Source organism: Sapajus apella, unplaced genomic scaffold (assembly GCF_009761245.1).
Source record: "Sapajus apella isolate SASKATOON/1434 unplaced genomic scaffold, GSC_monkey_1.0 scaffold13, whole genome shotgun sequence".
NCBI lineage: Eukaryota > Metazoa > Chordata > Mammalia > Primates > Cebidae > Sapajus > Sapajus apella.
This window is the reverse complement of record NW_022436953.1, coordinates 494,977-511,982: the sequence shown is the minus strand read 5'-3', so window position 1 is coordinate 511,982 and position 17,006 is coordinate 494,977.

The following is a 17,006-nucleotide window of genomic DNA, read 5'->3' as shown; positions in this document are numbered from 1 at the left end:
AAAAAAAAAAAAAAAAAAAAAACACAGTCAACTTCGAATGAATTCTAATAAGCAACAGATGCTTTTTGAAGCACATTTCAAAGATTATGTTTATTCTTCACAACAAACTAATCAAGTAACCCCATTTTATAACAGCACAGAGAGGTTAAGTAACTTGCCCAAAGTCACACAGATTATAGATCTGGATTCACACTCAGGCAGGCTGGCTACCTGGGTTCAAATCCAGATCTATAACCTGTGTGACTTTGGGCAAGTTAGTTACAGCCAGCTCTTTAACCATCTCACTATTTTTTGCCTCCAGTGCTACTTCAGGGAAATGGGACCTTAAGTTGGAAACGAGACCTAGCCAGACAGAAGGGAAGCTATGTCACTTGGTCACACAGCTTTTATTCTTTTTAAGAAACTACTCATGTAGTGGCTCTTTTTGCTTAATAGAAGACTTTCGGGCAGGGCGCAGTGGCTCACACCTGTAATCCCAACACTTTGGGAGGCCGAGGTGGGAGGATCACTTGAGGTCAGGATTTCAAGACCAGCATGGCCAACATGGTGAAACCTCCTAGTCTCTACCAAACATACCAAAAAAAAAAAAAAAAAAAGAAAAAAAAAAAAATTAGCTGGATATGGTGGCACACCGGTAATCCCAGCTACTTTGGAGGCTGAAGCAGGAGAATCACTTGAAGCCAAGAGGCAGAGGTTGCAGTGAGCCAAGATCACACCACTGGTCTCCACCCTGGGCAACAGAGCGAGACTCTGTTTCAGTAAATAAATTAACTTTCAGAGTTTCTCTCTTCTCAGTCTGTCTACCTGTATGCCACTGGCCTAGAAAACGTTATGCTTCTACTTTATGTTGCATGTGTGACATTTATTTTTCTTCTGTAGTTTTATTGAGATATATTTTGCATACCATAAACTTCTCCAATTTAAAGTGTACACTTCATCTGAAAGCAGGTGCGTGGAGGAGGGTGGCAGTGGGAGGAGTGGCAGCTCTTGGCTTATTCCTGGGCTCTTGGCTCCAGGTCTCTGGCATGTGTTTTAGCTAAGCAGAAACATTTGACTGTCCCCAGCGGATGCTGCCTTTCCACATCAATAAGATCTTTTGTGCCTGGCGACATGGTTTTACTCTCACATCCAAAAGCTCCCAGTTCCTACACAGCTACTGGCTTGTGTATCTTGAGGCAGTTCCCTTTTTAGAGGTTTCCTTGTTACAGCCATGGGCTTGGGCGCCCACTGCCCCCACCCCCCCATGCCACTGAGGTTGTTCTAGAGTTCAGGAACCATCAACCCTCCCCATCACACACTGCACCGCAAAAATTCCTCTTGGGCTCTTTCCCCATTATCTTTTCATCCCGCGAGTCAGAATGAGGATCATTATTGAAGATCCACTGTTTTGGATGATGGTGGTGCCCACCCTCTTAACAGAGGAAAAGATTCCAGCTACTGATGCCGCTGATGCCAGCCTGAACCAGCATTCTAGAATCAAAGGCAAGCGAGACATAGTGTTGCTGCTCATGACTTTGTCGCCCACACAGCCACCTCTGTTTCACCTACCTCATGTCCAGAGGTGCTTTAACCCTAGTGTGAAGCAGCTGACTTTGGGGATCCTGGGCCAGAGTCATGGTGAGATAGACCATGGCCAGGATATGTTTCCAGCAGAGCAGCTCTGTCTTCTGCAGGATTGCAAGGTGAACCTTCACAGAGCTGCCTGCGGTGGGTGTATTGTTGCAGCCAAGACTTTCAGCTTTCCTTACTGTCAGAGGACTGCCTGGCCCTCAACAGTGAGCTTCATCAATCCAGCTTTGAGTGCCGTAAGAGGGAAGTGCCTACTGACCTGTCCTTGGCTCTTTCAGACCTACAGTCCCACCAGGGTCATCCTCTTCTCCCTGATGGTCCAGGATGACAAACATAAGATGAGTATTGACTATGTGAACACATCCTTGACAGAGAGGTGTGGCTGCTCTTGAGACACCCCGGAGCCTCCTCCTGGCCCCATATCCTTCTAAGTCTTGGGGCTGTAGTTGGGGGTGGAATTGGTTCTCACAGCAACTAGACCTCTTTAAAGGGAAGTAGGATTTGACTTCTGTTTCTCAAAGCACAGCAACAAAGATGGATGGCAGTATCCCCTCTTAGATGCTTCTTTTTAATGTGGACAGAGGCTCCCCTTGTGCTGTTCTCAGTCACTTCTATCAGTGGGAAGCTGGGCCCATTGAAATATCTGATGATTGCTCTGTCCTAGATTGTGTGAGTGGGCCAGGCTTAGTGCCACCTCCGGAGTTACTTAGGTGGGCGAAGAGGAACTGGAATTGGATGCATGTTAGCCCTCATTGTAGAGGTAAAATTTTTACTGGTGTTAAACAAGCTGGCTTTGGACTCTTCCAAGCTCTTTTTTTTTTTTTTTTTTTTTTAATCCTCAAAACTGCCAGTTAACCTGTTTCTTCCAAGCTCTTTAGATGCCACTGTTCTTCTCTGGGGCTGGTCCAGGCATGTAAGTTCCTCCCCACCTAGTATTCCTGGCCTCTTTAGAGTGAGTGAGGGCTCTGTCCAACGGAACATTCTGTCATGGGCTAGTTATGTTTAAAAGGCGCCAAGGCCTTTCCTACCTAGTGTCAGATGGGAGTAGAGAATGTTACTCAACAGATTGTTGTGGGGCGGGGGGAGCTTCTGGCATCATGACAGGTTTTCTTTCTTTCTTTCTTTTTTTGAGACAGAGTCTTGGTCTGTAACCCAGGCTGTAGTGCAGTGGCACGATCTCAGCTCACAGCAACCTCTGCCTCCCGTGTTCAGGCAATTCTGTCTCAGCCTCCCGAGTAGCTGGGATTAGAGGCACCTGCCACCATGCCCTGCCTGGAAGGTTTCCTTACTATCATTTAAGGAATTTGATGATATTAGCTTTTCTACTATCTTTAGTAAAACTCAGTATTGTTAAAAATTTTTGAATAAAATGTGCACTTCAGGGGGTTTTAGTATATTCACAAAGTTGTGCAACCATCACCACAATCATTTTTAGAATATTTTCATCACCCCAGAAAGAAACCCATAACCATCAGCAGTTATTCACCATTCCCCATCTCCTCATCCCCTGTCAACAACAAATCTATTTTTTTCTCTATGAGTTTTCTTATTCTGGGCATTTCACATAAATAAAATCATATAATATGTAACCTTATTTTTTTTTTCTGAGACTGTCTTGCTCTGGTGCCCAAGCTAAAGTGCAGTGGTGCGATTTTGACTCACCACAGCCTCTTGTTCCTGAGCTCAAGCATCCTCCCACTTCAGCCTCCTGAGTAGCTGGGTCTACAGGTGTGTGCCGCCAAGCCCAGTTAATTTTGGAGAGTTGTTTTTTTTTTTTTTTTTTTTTTTTTTTTGCAGAGACACGGTTTCACCATGTTGCCCAGGCTGGTCTTGAACTCCTGGACTCAAATGATCTGCCTGCTTCAGCCTCCCCATGTGCTGGGATTATAAGTATTAGCCACTGTGCCCAGCCAATATTCCATCTTTTGTGACTGGCTGCTTTCGCTTAGCATGTTCTTAAGGTTCATCTATATAGTGTTTTCCTTCTTTTTTTTTTTTTTTTTTGAGACAGAGTCTCACTCTGTCGCCAGGTGCCAGACTGGAGTGCAGAGGCATGATCTCGGCTCACTGCAACCTCCGCCTCTTGGGTTCAAGCAATTATCCTGCCTCAGCCTTCCGAGTAGCTGGGACTACAGGCACACTCCACCATGCCCAGCTAATTTTTATATTTTTTAGTAGAGACAGAGTTTCACCATGTTGGCCAGGATAGTCTCAATCTCTTGACCTCGTGATCTGCCCGCCTTGGCCTCCCAAAGTGCTGGAATTACAGGCGTGAGCCACCACACTGGGCCTCTATATAGTTTTTCCATAGCAACCTGTTAAGCAAAGGTTGATCTATGTTGTGGTATGTATCTGTATTTACTTTATTTTTATTTATTTATTTTTTTAAAGATGGGGTTTCACTATATTGGTCAGGCTGGTCTTGAACTCCCGACCTCAGGTGATCCGCCTGCCTTGGCCTCCAAAGTGCTTGGATTAGAGGCGTGAGCCCCATGCCCGGCCTACTTTATTATTATTATTATTTGAGATGGAATCTTGTTCTTTCGCCCTAGCTGGAGTGCAGTGGTGCTATCTCGGCTCACTGCAACCTCTGCCTCCCAGGTTCAAGTGATTCTTTTGCCTTAGTCTCCTAAGTAGCTGAGATTACAGGTGTGTGCCACCATACTCAGCTAATTTTTGTATTTTTAGTAGACACAGGCCAGAGTGGTCTTGAACTCTTGACCTCAAGTGATCTACCAGCCTCGGCCTCCCAAAGTGCTGGGATTACAGTTGTGAGCCACCATGCGTGGCCTATATCTACTTTTTATTGTTAAATAATGTTTGATCATTTATATACATAAAATTTTAGATATAAAATTTTGTTTAAGGCCGGGCGCGGTGGCTCAAGCCTGTAATCCCAGCACTTTGGGAGGCCGAGGCGGGTAGATCACGAGGTCAAGAGATCGAGACCATCCTGGTCAACATGGTGAAACCCCGTCTCTACTAAAAATACAAAAAATTAGCTGGGCATGGTGGCGCGTGCCTGTAGTCCCAGCTACTCAGGAGGCTGAGGCAGGAGAATTGCTTGAACCCAGGAGGCGGAGGTTGCGGTGAGCCGAGATCGCGCCATTGCACTCCAGCCTGGGTAACATGAGTGAAACTCCGTCTCAAAAAAAAAAAAAAAAAAAAAAAATTTTGTTTATTTCACTTGTATATTTTTTGTTTTCACTTTTTGGCTATTATGAATAACGCTGTTATGAACATTTGTGTACAAGTTTTTGTGTAGACATATATTTTATGTTTATTATAAATATGAATGTATTCTATATTAATTTTGAAATAATTTCAAGTAACAGAAAAGGTGCAAGAATTCTCATGTCCTCCTCACTCAGATTCCCCAAGTTTTAGTATTTTATCATATTTGTTTTCATTCTCTCTGTATGTACCTACTATATAGTTTTATTGTTGTTATTCTGAGTCTTCTTTTCTTTTTTTTTTTCTTTTTTTGTGCCCAGGCTGGAGTGCAGTGGCGCAATCTCAGTTTAGTGCAAACTTTGCCTCCCAGATTCAAGCAATTCTCATGCCTCGGCCTCTCAAGTAGCTGGGACTACAGGCATGCATCGCCATGCTTGAACATATATATATACATATATATATATATATATATGTATATATATACAGTATTTTTAGTAGAGACTAAGTTTCACCATTTTGGCCAGGCTGGTCTCAATCTCCTGACCTCAAGTCATCCACGACCCCAGGCCTCCCAAAGTGCGGGGATTACCACCTTGAGCTACCATGTCCAGCCTCCTGAATCTTCTTATGAATAATCTGATGGAAAGTTACACACTGGATACACTATCTCCCCTAAATATCAGGTGTGTACGTCCACTGTCCACTGTTTTCTCATAACTAGACTCAGTCATACATTTTGGGAGGAAAGAAAGAGAAGACAATCAGGCAATGCAAAGCACTCCAAATCTAGATCATCAATTGCATAGCAAATATAGGAATACTCTTTTACATGAATCCTGCTGTCCTTTGTAGGAATGAGAAGTAGCCTTGAAGGGGTCAAGCTGATCAGGAGATGGACACAACTAACCTTTACTTCACTCCTCAGATAAAATTTACTATATGCACAATTTATTTGAAAATCACCAGCTGGGTACAGTGGCTCATGCCCATAATCCCAACACCTTGGAAAGCTGAAGAGGGAGGATCTCTTGAGCCCAGGAGTTCAAGACCAGCCTGGGGAACAAAGTGAGATCCTGTCTCTACAAAAAATAAAAAACAATTAGCAGGGTGTTGTGGTGTGCACTTATTCTCCCAGCTGCTCAGGAAGCTGAGGGGGAAGAATTGCTTGAGCCTGAGAGATAAAGGCTGCAGTGAGCTATGATCCTGCCACTGCACTCCAGACAAGGTGATCCTGTCGCAAAAATGAATAAGGCTGGGCACAGTGGCTCACGCCTGTAGTCCCAGCACTTTGGGAGGCCGAGAAGGGTGGATCACTGGAGACTAGGAGTTTGAGACAAGCCTGGCCAACATGGTGAAACCCTGTCTCTACTAAAACTACAAAAATTAGCCCAGCGTCATGGTGGGCACCTGTACTGCCAGCTACTTGGGAGGTTGATGCGGGAGAATCACTGGAACCCGGGAGGTGGAGGTTGCAGTGAGCTGAGATAGTGCCACTGCACTCCAGCCTGGGCAACAGAGTGAGACCCTGTCTCAAAAAAAATTAAACAAATAAATAAAGCTGATGTGGTGCCTCATGCCTGTAATCCCAGCACTTTGGGAGGCTGAGGCAGGCGGATCACGAGGTCAGGAGATGGAGACCATCCTGGGTAACACAGTGAAACCCTGTCTCTACTAAAAATACAAAAAATAGCTGGGCATGGTGGCATGCACCTGTAGTCCCAGCTACTCAAAGCTGAGGCAGGAGAATTGCTTGAACCTGGGAGGCGGAGGTTGCAGTAAGCCGAGATCATGCCACTGCACTCCAGCCTGGGCAACAGAGTGAGACTCCATCTCAAAAAAATAAAAATAAACATAAAAATAAATAAATAAATAAAAACACCTACTGACATGTGAGACATCATCTGTGGTGGTCCTGAACTTTTGGTCAAATTGTGTCCTGCTCATCAAATTTTAAAACTTTGTTCTTCCAACATAGAATGTAAGCTATTTAAAGACAAATGTGTTCAGAGTGGCATGATTTTTCTCAGCAGCTAAAGCCATCACTAGAAAAGGACCTCTCAATGGAAAACAAAAGTTTGGGGACTCTGGCCTATTCTGTATCTAGATGCTATGTCTTCTCTTTCTCTTCCATCTGCTCATTCTTCCATTATACTCCTATCTTAGAACACAGATTAACAACTTTAGCTTTTCTTTCACTCCTTGGGTTTCAATCCTCACCTCTCTAAACCTCAGTTTGCTCATCTGTAAAATGGGGCTGCTAATATTACCTACATCAAAGAGTTGTTGTGAGGATTTTTTTTTTTTTTTTGAGACGGAGTTTCACTCATGTTACCCAGGCTGGAGTGCAATGGCGCGATCTCGGCTCACCGCAACCTCCGCCTCCTGGGTTCAGGCAATTCTCCTGCCTCAGCCTCCTGAGTAGCTGGGACTACAGGCATGCACCACCATGCCCAGCTAATTTTTTGTATTTTTGGTAGAGACGGGGTTTCACCATGTTGACCAGGATGGTCTCGATCTCTTGACCTTGTGATCCACCCGCCTCAGCCTCCCAAAGTGCTGGGATTACAGGCTTGAGCCACCGTGCCCGGCTGTTGTGAGGATTAACTGATATAATCCATGTAAATAATTTACTTGGCTGGCACATAGGCTAGTGAATGTTGATATTATTTTCTTTTTCTTTTTTTTTACTGATAATATCTGAGAATTATAAGCTTTTTTACCTTATTTTCTTTTTATTTTTTTCACTGATAATATGATATTATTATTTCATTTACAAACTAACTTATGAAGTATTTATATCAGATAGACCCTCTCTCCCCCAGAAAGATACTAAAACCCTCCCTAAAGCCTGCCCCAAAGATGCTGTCTCTGCAGATTGTATTACCTATTGACATGATTGTGTCTCATAGTAAAATCTTGAATTTTTTTTGTTTGTTTTCAAGAAGGAGTCTTGCTCTGTCACCAGGCTGGAGTGCAGTGGCACGATCTTGGCTCACTGCAACCTCTGCCTCCTGGGTTCCAGCAATTCTCCAGCCTCGGCCTCCTGAGTAATTGGTATTACAGGCATGTGCTACCCAGCTAATATTTGTATTCTTAGTAGAGATGGGGTTTCATCATGTTGGCCAGGCTGGTCTTGAACTCTTGACCTTGTGATCCTCCCACCTCGGCCTCCCAAAGTTCTGAGAGTGTAGGTGTGAGCCTCTATGCTGATTTGTTTTTTGTTTTTTGTTGTTTTTTTTTTGTTTTGTTGAGACAGAGTGTCGCTCTGTCACCAGGCTGGAGTGCAGTGGTGTGATCTTGGCTCACTACAACCTCAGCCTCCCAGGTTCAAGCAATTCTCCTGCCTCAGCCTCCTGAGTAGCTGGGATTACAGGTACGTGCAATACCATCCAGCTAATTTTTGTATTTTTAATAGAGACGGTGTTTCACCATGTTGGCCAGGCTGGAGAAATCACTATCTCTGAAGCAGAAAACAGGCCCTCACCAGGGACCCTCACTGAATCTGCTGGCACCTTGATCTTGGGACTTCCCATCCTCACAGAACTGTAAGCAATACCTTTCTGTTTACAAATTATCCAGTCTACGATATTTGTTAGAGCAGCTCAGATAGAATAAGACTCTAAATAAGTATGTACACGTGCATGTGTTTTTAGTCAAGGTTCTCTGGAGGGACAGAACTAATAGGATGGATATACATATGAAGGGGAGTCTATTAGGATAATTGACTCACACAATCACAATGTGAAGTCCCACAATAGACAACAGGTCGTCTGCAAGCTGAGGAGCCAGGAAGCTATTCCAAGTTCCAAAACCTCAAAAGTAGGGAAGTTGACAGTGCAGCCTTCAGTCTGTAGCTGAAGGCCCAAGAGCCCCTGGCAAACCACTGGCATAAATCCAAGAGTCCAAAAGCTGAAGAATTTGGAGTCTGATCTTCCAGGGCAGGAAGCATCCAGCACAGGAGAAAGATGGAGGCCAGAAGACTTAGCCAGTCAAGTCTTTCCACATTCTTCTGCCTTCTTTTATTCTGGCGACTGATTAAATGGTGCCCACCCAGATTAAGGATAAATCTGCCTTTCCCAGTCCATTGACTCAAATGTTAATCTTCTTTGGCAACACCCTCACAGACACACCCAGGAACAATACTTGGAATCCTTCAGTCCAGTCAAGTTGACGCTCAGTAGCAACCATCACAATGTGTACACACACACACACACACACACACACGATCTCCTAGAATTCAAATTGCTGGGTCAAAGGGATTGCATATTTCAAAATGTGACAGACTATTCTCCAACAATATATTACTTCCACTAGTAATATACAGGTTGAACATCCCAAATTCAAAAATATAAAATTATGACGGGTGCAGTGGCTCACACCTGTAATGCCAGCACTTTGGGAGGCCAAGGCAGTGGACCACCTGTGGTCAGGAGTTCGAGGCTAGCCTGGCCAACATGGTCAAACCCTGTCTCTACTAAAGTTGCAAAAATTAGCAGGGCATGGTGGTGGGTACCTGTAGTCCCAGCTACTTGGGAGGCTAAGGCAGGAGAATCACTTGAACCCAGAAGGCAGAGGTTGCTGTGAGCCAAGGTTGTGCCACTGCACTCCAGCCTGGGCAACAGAGCAAGACTCCATCTGAAATAAATTAAATTAAATTTAAATTTAAAAATTTAAAACTTTTTTTTAAAAAGAAATATTTCAAAATTTGAATCTTTTTGAGTGCTGACATGACACTCGAAAAAAAAAAAATACTCATTGGAGCATTTCCAATCTCAAAATTTTGGATTTAGCATGCTTGAGTATAATGTAAATATTCCAAAATCCAGAAAATTCAGAATCTGAAATACTTCTAGTCCCAAACATTTTGAATAAGGGATACTCAACCTGTACATATGCCTAAAATATATACCTTGCCCCTACATACATCTGTGGCTACCGTTGCATTTCTCTGCTTCCCTTTATAGCTAAATTCTTCAAAATAAGTATTTGTTGTCTCTACTTCCTTATTCTCCCCCTAGACTCTCCAATTTAGCCCTTTCCCCCACTATTCCATGGAAATCTCATTTATCAAAAGTCACCAGTGGTCTTTATTTTGAACAAATTTACTGACTGACTTTCAGTGATCTTGTTACCGGTGGAAGGTATCCAAGTTACCGGTGGCAAATCTGTATGGCTTTGCAGCAGCCTCAATTCTTGCCTTCTCAGAAGAAAGAATTTGACGGAGGGGCATAGGAAGAAGGAGAGACCAAGGCAAATTTCAAGCCAAGAGGGAAAGTATATTTTAAAAGCTTTCGAACAGTAAGGAAAAGAAGGAAGGTACACTTGCAAGACGGCCAAGCGGGCAACTTGAGAAACCAAGTGCATGGCTTGACCTCTTGACTTGGGGTTTTATACACTGGCGTATAAACACTGGGATCTTGTGTTATTTCTCCCCACTCATGAGATCTCATTGGGAAGCTGCTGATCAGTTTCAAGTGTTTTCTATCTAGCAAGAGACTGCCTGTCCCTGGCACTGGCTGTGACCAATTATTACTTTGGAGATACAGTTCACAACTGCCTGACCATCACCTGATGGTCGCCCAATGCTCCTGGTATATACTGGGGGAAAGCCCTCTCCTGCCCTGCTTATACCTGACTAGCTACCTACTGTCACAACATTCCCTGATGCCTCAGAAGTTTTCCACACCATTGGCCAGGCATGCTGGCTCATGCCTGTAATCCTAGCCCTTTGGGAGGCTGAGGTGAGTGGATCACCTGAGGTCAGGAGTTCAAGACCAGCCTGGCCATCATGGTGAAACCCCATCTTAAAAAAAAAAAAAAAGTTTTCCACACCGTTGAATACTATTTCCCTCTGAAAACACTTTCTTATCTTTCTCCTTCACTAGCTACTCCAATATAGTCTCATTTGCTGGTTCTTCCTCCTCCTCCCATATTGGAATGTTGGAATACCCAACACTCTCGTCTACTCTATCTGCTCTCACTTCCTCGGTAGATCTCAACCAATTATGTGACTTTAAATTACATCTGTACACCAGTGACTCCCAAATATATAATTCTATCCTTGTCTCACCCCTTGAGCAACAACTTCTTATTTTCCATCTCCTCCCGGATGTCTAACAGCATCTCAAACTTAATATATCCAAATCCTACTTTTTTTTTTTTTTTTTTTTTGAGTCAAGGTCTCTCTGTGACCCAGGCTAGAGTACAGTGTTGCAACCACAGCTTACTGTAGTCTTAGCCTTCCAGACTCAAATGATCCACCCCCCCTCAGCCTCCCAAGTCTGGGACTACAGGCCACCACACCCAGCTAATTTTTTATTTTTCATAAGTCTTGAACTCCTAGGCTCAAGGGATCCTCCTACCTTGGCCTCTCAAAGCGCTGGGATTATAATCCCAGCCTGAGCCTCCAAGCCTGGCCCAAACTCAACTCTTGATTTTCTTTTTTTTTTTTTTTTTTGAGACGGAGTTTCGCTCTTGTTACCCAGGCTGGAGTGCAATGGCGCGATCTCGGCTCACCGCAACCTCCGCCTCCTGGGTTCAGGCAATTCTCCTGCCTCAGCCTCCCGAGTAGCCGGGACTACAGGCACGCACCACCATGCCCAGCTAATTTTTTGTATTTTTAGTAGAGATGGGGTTTCACCATGTTGACCAGGATGGTCTCGATCTCTTGACCTCGTGATCCACCCGCCTCGGCCCCCCAAAGTGCTGGGATTACAGGCGTGAGCCACCGTGCCCGGCCAACTCTTGATTTTCTCACTAAAATCCATCTGCCCCTTTTACATTCTCTCTATATTTATAAATGGTATCCCATTTACCCACTTTTATAGGCCAGAAACCCAAAGAGTTACTCTTGAGCACTGTCTCTCCTTCAGATCTATGAATGAACAAGCCCTGTCAACTATATCTTCAAAACATAGTCTGGGCCAAGCAAGGTGGCTCACGCCTATAATCCTAGCACTTTGGGAGACTGAGGTGGGTGGATCACCTGAGGTCAGAAGTTCAAGACCAGACTGACCAGCATGGACAAACCCCGTCTCTACTAAAAATACAAAATTAGCTGGTAATGGTGGCACATGCCTGTAGTCCCAGCTACTCTGGCGCTGAGGCAGGAGAATCACTGGAACCCAGGAGGTAGAGGTTGTGGTGAGCTGAGATCGCACCATTGCACTCCAGCCTGGGCAACAAGAGTGAAACTCCATCACAAAAAAAGAAATCAGCTGTATCCAGCTGCTTCTCCCCATGTTCACCTCTACTGCCTTAGTTGAAGCCACCATTGGCTCTTATATGAACTGCTGCAATAGCCTTTTAACTGCCCCCTGGCACATACAGGCACTTAATAAATGTTAAATAAATGACTGAATGTATACATGCATATCTGAAAAGAATACAAAAACATAATCCACAAACTGTTAACGCTGGTATTAAATCAAGTTTAGCCTAAAGCTGCCTCCTTACATATTTTAGGTTCAGCCTAAAGGTTTCTCAGTATATTGTGAACTATATACAAGCAGAGTGTAAAACAGACTCTAGCCTACACTCATGCCAATTACTTAGTTTCGGCCAATCAATTGTAGCCAACTGTTTGAACTGTGTTCAAAGAAGGCAAACACTGAGCTGTAACCAATCCAGCTGTTTCTGTACCTTACTCCCATTTTGTGTCCATCTCTTCCCTTTCTCTGCCATAAATCTCTTTCCATCATATGGCTGAGCTGTAGTCTCTGAGCATATTCTGGCTCCAGAGGCTGCCCAATTCATGAATTGTTCATTGCTCAATTAAACTCTTTTTTTTTTTTTTTTTTTAAAGACAGGGTTTCACCATGTTGGTCAGGCTGGTCTTGAGCTCCCGACCTCAGGTGATCCACCCACCTTGGCCTTCAAAGTGCTTGGATTACAGGCATGAGCCACTACACCTGGCCTAAACTCTTTTAAATTTACTTCAGCTGAAGTTTTTCTTTTATCACTCGTTGACCTTCTGTAGAGTGACCTTTTTTACTTTATACATTTCACTATGACTTGAATTGTTTATAATAACACAGTATTTGTAAAATGAGGAAAAGGAAGATGACCTCTAGATAAAAACAGACATAGCAACAACACAGCAACACACTTGAAAATCTCAAATGTAAATATTTCAAGAAGATAACGTTCTCTGGCAGGGTGTGGTGGCTCACTCCTATAATCTCAGCACTTCAGGGGTCCCAGGTGGGTGGATCACGAGCTCAGGAGTTCAAGACCAGCCTGGCCAGTATGGTGAAACCCCGTCTTTAAAAAAAAAAGAGTTTAATTGAGCAATGAACAATTCATGAATTGGGCAGCCTCCGGAGCCAGAATATGCTCAGAGACTAAAAATACAAAAATTAGTCGGGTGTGGTGGCACGCGGCCATAGTTCCAGCTACTTGGGAGGCTGAGGCAGAAGGATCACTTGAACCCAAGAGGTGGAAGTTGCAGTTAGCCTAGATCTCGCCACTGCAGTCCAGCCTGGGTGACAGAGTACTATTCCATTTCTTTCTTTTGTTTTTAAGATGGGGTTTCACCATGTTGGTCAGGTTGGTCTTGAACTCCTGACCTCAGGTGATCCACCCACCTTGGCCTCCAAAGTGCTTGGATTACAGGCGTGAGCCACCACACGATTCCATTTCAAAAAAAAAAAAACAGAAGATAATGTTCTCATAAAATGTTAGCAATGTCCTCAAATGTGTGGCAAATTATAACTCAGGAAAAAATAATAAAAAATAATAATGAATAAGTAGTTCCTTTTAAAAATTGATAAACCTTTAGCACTCACCTGGCCCAAAAAAAGAAAAATAAAAATTAAGAAAAGAAAAATTGATAAATTTCAGTTTTAACTTAAGCACATGTTGTCTTTAATCTTAGCTACTCAGAGGTCAAATTGAATAAATATACTAGAGTAATTATCTAGTCAGTAAAAATGGTAAGCATATGAAATATGGTTATTTATGTTTAATATAAGGTTAACCAAAAATAAAAAATAAAAAAGAGTGCTGGACTCAGTGGCTAACACCCATAATATGAGCACTTTGGGAGGCCAAGGCAGGCGGATCACCTGAGGTCAGGAGTTTGAGACCAGCCTGGCCAACATGGAGAAACCGGCCTCTACTAAAAATACAAAAAATTAGCTGGGCATGGTGGCACGCACCTGTAATCCCAGCTACTCTGGAGGCTGAGGCAGGAGAATCGCTTGAACCTGGGAAGCAGAGGTTGCAGTGAACCAAGATCACGCCATTGCACTCCAGCCTGAGCAACAGGAGCAAAACTTCCGTCTCAAAAAATAAAATAAAAAAGAGTGCAGTTTATTCATATCCATCACAGCAGTGTAAAGATACATGGATAGACTTCTTCTTCTTCTTTTTTTTTTTTTTCAGAGACAGGGAGTCTCCCTCTGTTGCCCAGGCTTGAGTGCAGTGGTACAATCTTAGCTCATTGCCACCTCCACCTCTTGAATAGTGATTCTCCTGCCTCAACCTCCTGAGTAGCTGGGATTACGGGCGTGCACTACTGTGCCTGGCTAATTTTTGTATTTTTAGTAGAGGAGTTTCGCCATGCTGGCCAGGCTGTTCTCCTACTCCTGAGCTCAGTTGATCTGCCTGCCTTGGCCTCTCAAAGTTCTGGGATTGCAGGTGTGAGCCACCGCTCCCAGCCTCCTGGGTAGATATTTTAAGAATAAAATTGCACTCAGAATGAGGTAAGTAGGATTTTAAATTTATGAGATCTTTTCCCAAATGACAATAGAATTAATCGATTAGTTAACATATAAATAGGTAAGGCTGGGTGTGGTGGTCCACACCTGTAATCCCACCAGTTTGGTTGGCGGAGTTGGGAGGATCCTTTGAGCCTAGGAGTTTGAGACCAATTTGGGCAACATGGGGAGACCCTATCTTTACAAAATATAAGATAGTTGGCTGGTGGCTCATGCCTGTAATCCCAGCATTTTGGGAGGCTGAGGCAGGTGGATCACTTGAGGTCAGGAGTTCCAGACCGCTCTGGCCAACATGGTGAAACCCTATCTCTATTACAAATACAAAAATTAGGCCGGGTGTGGTGGCTCACGCCTGTAATCCAAACACTTTGGAGGTCAAGTCGGGCGGATCACCTGAGGTCAGGAGTTCAAGACCAGCCTGACCAACATGGTGAAACCCCGTCTTTAAAACTAAATAAATAAAATAAAAAAACAAAAACAAATACAAAAATTAGCCAGGAGTGTTGGCAGGTGCCTGTAGTCCGAGCTACTCTGGAGGCTGAGTCAGGGGAATCACTTGAACCTGGGAGGCGGAGGTTACAGTGAACCAAGACGGTGCCATTGCACTCCACCCTGGGAGAAAAGAACAAAACTCCATCTCAAAATAATAATAATAAATAAATGAGTAAAATAAAATAAAATAGCCAGGTGTAGCAGTGCAAGCCTGTGGTCCCAGCTACTCAAGAGGCTGAGGTGGGAATATTGCTTGAACTTGGATGGACCGGGCTGCCATGAGCCGCAATCATACCACTGCACTTCAGCCTGGGCAACAGAGACCCTGTCTCAAAAAAAAAAAATAGTCAGTTTGACAGGATGTAGGAATTAAATATCTTTTTTAAAAATTAGTTAATTAATTTTTTCTAGAGACAGGGTTTCACCATGTTGGCCAGACTGATCTCGAACTCCTGACCTCAAGTGATCCACCCACACACCTTGGCCTCCCAATGTGCTGGGATTACAGGTGTGAGCCACCTCGCCTGGCTATACAGATTTCTTTCTTTCTTTTTTTTTTTTTTTTTGAGGTGGAGTCTCACTCTGTTGCCAGGCTGAAGTGCAGTGGCACAATCTCAGCTCACTGTAACCTCCACCTCCTGGGTTCAAGTGATTCTCCTGCCTCAGCCTCCCAAGTAGCTGGGACTACAGGTGTGCGCCACCACGCCTAGCTAATTTTTTGTATTTTTAGTAGAAACAGGGTTTCACCATGTTGGCCAAGATGGTCTCGATCTCCTGACCTTGTGATCCACCCACCTCAGCCTCCCAAAGTGCTAAGATTATAAACCTGAGCCACCTTGCCCAGCCGGAATTAAATATCTTTAGCTTAATTTTGGATTTTTAAAGGAGTGAGTCTTTTTTTTATAAACCCTCAGAATCCTGTTTTATACTGATCAATTTTTCCCTGAACACATGACATTTTCTTCTAGTTTTCAGGAAACAAATAGAAAAAATAATTACTGCTGTCTATGTTAGGTGAGTGTAAGAAGTTATTTTTAATAGAATAGCCAGAAAGGAGTTATTTATAGCTAGGTAGCTATGAAAGCTATTTCAACGTGTTACAGGAAAGAGAGGGATCTTGGATCTCCAGCAAGATGAATTCAGGGTGAGCCCACAGAGTAAAGTAAAAGCAAATTTATTAAGAAAGTAAAGGAAGAAAAGAATGGCTACTTCATAGACAGAGCAGCCCTGAGAGCTGCTGGTTGTCCATTGTTATGGTTATTTATTGATGATATCCTAAACAAGGGGCAGATTATTCATGCCGCCCCTTTTTAGACCATACAGGATAAGTTCCTGGCGTTACCATGGCGTTTGTAAACTGCCATTGCACTGGTGGAAGTGTAGCAGTGAGGACGACCAGAGGTCACTCTCATCATCATCCTGGTTTTGGTGGGTTTTGGCCAGCTTCTCTGCAACCTGTTTATTAGCAAGGTCTTTATGACCTGTACCTTCTGCTGAGCCCCGGTCTCAGCCTGTAAGTTAAAATGCCTTAACCTGCCGGGAATGCAGCCCAATAGGTCTCAGCCTCGTTTTATCCAGCTCCTATTCAAGATGGAGTTGCTCTGGTTCACATGCCTCTGACATGTGGAAAATTTCTCTTACAATTTTTATGGCTGAAAAGGCATAAAATGCATCTGAGAGGGACAAAATGAAAGTGTCTAAAACCAAATAAAGTCCTCAAAGTTTAGGTTTTTAAATTTTTTTATTTTTAATGAGATGGAGTATCACCTGTAATCCCAGCACTTTGGGAGGCTGAAGTGGGCAGATCACTTGAGGTCAAGAGTTTGAAACCAGCCTGGCCAACGTGGCAAAACCCCATCTCTACTAAAAATACAAAAAAAAATTAGCCGGGCATGGTGGCAGGTGCTTGTAATCCCACCTACTCCAGTGGCTGAGGCACGAAAATGGTTTGAACCTGGGACGAGGAGGTTGCAGTGAGCTGAGATCTCCCCACTACACTCCAGCTTGGGTAACAGAGTGAAACTGTGTCTCAAAAAAAAAAAAAAAAAAAAA